The sequence below is a fragment of the Cupressus sempervirens genome, chromosome 4 (assembly GCF_028749045.1).
Source record: "Cupressus sempervirens isolate cs-2001-9-10 chromosome 4, ASM2874904v1, whole genome shotgun sequence".
Lineage (NCBI taxonomy): Eukaryota > Viridiplantae > Streptophyta > Pinopsida > Cupressales > Cupressaceae > Cupressus > Cupressus sempervirens.
Window position 1 is genome coordinate 422520312 of NC_143121.1, and position 3934 is coordinate 422524245.

A 3934-nucleotide genomic window follows, 5' to 3' on the forward strand; every position below is an offset into this window, starting at 1 on the left:
TAAAAGATAGAAGGATATAAAGCTAATTAGAAAGGTTGTACAAAACTAAGACTTAAATATATAAATAAGACTTTATGGATACTAATGAAAATATGATGAGATACAACAAATTTAAAATATATCACTGTGCAATTACATCTAAAGAAACAAGAATGAGTAAAAATAAAACCACTAAAGATCAACCTAAAAATGTTTCTATTAGATTTTATATTTGAAACTATAAACACTTCAATAATATTATTTCCTTATATAAATATCATGAACTAAAACATGTTTTAATCTATTATATTAAATTTTCCTATGGTAAAATTTATATTAGTTCCTTCAATATAACTAGATTTTATCATACGCATAAATATCTTATATTATCCTCTCGTACTAATGTTTTTCCAAACATTAATACATGGTAAACAATATAAAACTTTAATTGTTACAATTTAATTGTTGGTTTTGATTCTATTGGAATATCGTCCACCTTTCTCAAATATTTCCTTGAATGCGTCCATCCCGGAATTCCTACAGTCTTAAGAGCTCGAGTCTTGTCAACCGCTGTAATCCATCTCCTACTGTCTTCACTTTTAGACACCCATATAGACGGAACTGCTCAAGGCAAGCCATCGCCCCCTCCTCAATTTCCGGAAACTCCTTTAACTCAAAGAAGAACTCAATTGTAAGGAAGCGGAGCTGTGGAAACCCTCCCGACTTTCCAAATGCCGGCAACTCTCTGCAACTCTCATTCCAATGCAATTTCAACCTCACGTAGGCTGCGCATGGTTTGCAAATCTGGATAATCACAACATTCACACCAATTTAACTCGAGCTCCCCGAGATCTGTCCAAACACATATCCATCTTGGCACTGTGAAATTGGCTAGTATAAGGATTTCGAGATGTTTCATTGCTGTCATTTGCTCTGGAAGCTCAAGTTTTTTTGTTATTCTTGCATCCTTCCAAATTACGAGATGACGCAACTTCACTAATCGCGCTAAAACCCCTCCTTCCGTCCCATTCCATGCCATTCGATGGCTAAAAAATAACCATAATTCATGAAGCTCAGTCATATTGGCATAGTCCTCTAATCTCATCAACTCTTCGTCTTCAATAGATAGATCCAACCAATTTGATGATGATCTCAATACTCTCAATGAGACAAGCTTGGATATATCCCTTGGTACGTTCCTGACCCCCTCACATTCCAAATGCCGAAGACATTTAAGCTCATTTACCCATTCTGGTAACTTGTCACGTATGGAAGACAGAGCAAGAAACAAGAGACTGTTTAGAATCTAGATGTCTCACACACTTCGGCACCTCCTTAATCTCTGTACTCTTCAAATTCAAGACTTTGAGGAGTTTCATCTTCCCAATGCTTTCAGGCAATGAAGAGATGTTTGTCCAGCTCAAATCAAGAACGCGCAGTCCTCTCATATCTGTAAAAAAGTCTGCAGGAATGCTCGAAATCCGCTGATTCCGAGACAGTGAGAATGTGCGGAGACAAACAGGACGGATCTGTGAGATGCCGTCAACATTTATACCTTTTTTGGCTACTAAAATCCGGCACCAGTCAGCACCTCCATCCTTGGAGGCTTCCTCAATAGAGAAAACACTTTTGGTTTCTACTGATACCCGTATGGCCAAGTGAAGTAGCAGGTCATGCATTCTACAATATCTAGTAAAATTTGCATCTGCACCTACTCTGTACGAACGTTCTTCCGATAATTGAAGCAAACAGAGATTTGCAAGTCTTTACAAACAATCCCACGCCGCTTCCCGCTGGAATAAATCCTTCCCCAATCCACAAATTTACCAGATACTCACAATCTATCGTCTCATTTTCAGGAAAGAAGGAAATATAGGCAAAGCAGGCTTTGAGAACTGCAGGCAAGGCATCATAGCTCAATCTAAGAATGGGTATGACGCGGAGGTCAATATTGGCATTAAGTACCCCTCCAAGCTGATGAAGCTTCGACTCTCACTCCGGCTCCCCCTCCCTTGGGATTGTTGAGTTTGCCAGAGATACGGCTCCCACTTTGATAGCCAATGGCAAATTTCCACATTGCTTTACAATCTTACGACCCACTTCTTCCAGATACTTCGGCAGCTCTCTGCCTTCAAATGCATAATCACAAAACAACGTCCAACTCTCATCATCAGACAAATACTGCATCTCATATATTTGAGCATTCAAATTTGTGCAAACCTCTCTGTTTCTTGTGGTAACCACAATTTTGCAAGGGCAATTGTGTCCAGTGGGGAGGCCAAGCTTAGATACAAATCTTCTCTTTCAGCCCTCCAAACATCATCTAACACAATAAGACACCTTTTCCCTTCCAAATTCTCACTAATTATATCTGCTGTTCTTTGTTCACTTACTCTACTAACTTGCTCATCTAAACCCAAATGGTAGGCTATGTCACGTTGCAACTTAGAAAGAGAATGGAACTGAGAAACTGAAACCCAGATAGATATCTCATACCTTGATTTTACGGTGCTGTAAACATGCTGAAGAAGAAAGGTCTTGCCGGCTCCACCCATCCCAACAACCGCAATAACAGGAGAGGCATCGTTGTTCAACAGTCTGAGCACATCTTCAACTTTGGACTCTATTCCCACTGGACGTGAATCGCTGGGCAGTAGATAAGATTTCCTCCATCCCACTCTTTGAGATGTACTGGGCAATGCTTCACTTGCAGGAGAGACATCATGGAATAACTTTAGCTAATTGCCTTCTTCAATAATTGATCTGATGCGGTTGTTGATGCCCTTAATTCTCCACCCCATTCTATACTGATAAATCCATTGCTTGCATCTCGACCCACAAGATTGAGCGTTATTTCTGTACAGAGTATCCACAGCACATTCCTCACAGATGTCCTCTGCAAGCAAGGAAACAACACGAATCTGCTCCAGCAATTCTTTCACATCTTCATTATCCCCAGACTGTTGATCAGCATTTTTCAGAAAGCCCTTCACATATGTGAGTTTCCTGTTTAACCATCTGAACTCTTCTCTGAAGTGCACCACCATGTTTGCCTCTTCAGCAAATTTCCGAAGAGCAATCTCGAGGACCATCTCACAGACTTTGCCTAGAACAGCTTCTCCAACTACAGATGCCATCTTACGAAAATGAGATTGAACAGGCAATATTCCTCTCCCGGCTTTCTATGCACACAAAATAAAGGCCCCAAAAGTCGTGAGGAAATACAATTACTAAGCACTTAGGAAACCCAAAATACAAAACTTCATAAGCTTGGATTCGTCTTCAGAATGGGCATTTAGAAATCAGACATTTATAGGAGCAACTCCTTCTCAGGCAATGTAAATAAGCAACTATCAGATTTTTCTTCATACCTCCATCTACGCTAGCTATACTTTGTAGCGGAAGACGAATAAGATAAATGGAATAACTTTGGGCAAGCAAAGTTAAAGAACAATTCATTATTGTTGAGCAAAGGTAAAGAGATATTCGTGTTTCCGCGATTAGATATCAAATAAATTCTTTGCGGGCAATGTATTCTTTTTTTTCTATTAGATATAGAGAGATAAAAAAAAGGTTACATAGTACTCTGAGCACTACAAAAGAGGCAAAGTATCTATAAGAGTCCACATGGCAAAGACAAGGAATATTTTTGGAACCTTGAGAAATTAAATTATAGGTTTTCTTCTGAAACTGAGGTAAATTAAATTTAATCTTGAGATCTTCCCAAGGGATAAGAGAATCATACTCAAAGATATCAACAAATTGAGAAATACCAGCTTTAGCCTAGGACTTGGTAGAACACCCCTGGTAGAGGGCTAGGGGCTTGCCATTCAGGCTCAAATTCCACTAGATGGATCTCTCTCCATGAAGGTGACAATCATTATAAAAATCCCTATTGGTGATAAATTTCCAAACATGCTCCCAAGCTCGCCAGATGGATCTGAAAATAGGCGAC

The 3934-nt window shown here is 39.3% G+C and overlaps 1 pseudogene; it reads right to left on the reverse strand.

Annotated features, from left to right (window-relative positions):
• Positions 1-338: 338 nt before the first annotated feature.
• LOC149561840 (disease resistance RPP13-like protein 4) lies at positions 339-3299 on the reverse strand (annotated as a pseudogene).
• Positions 3300-3934: the final 635 nt, after the last annotated feature.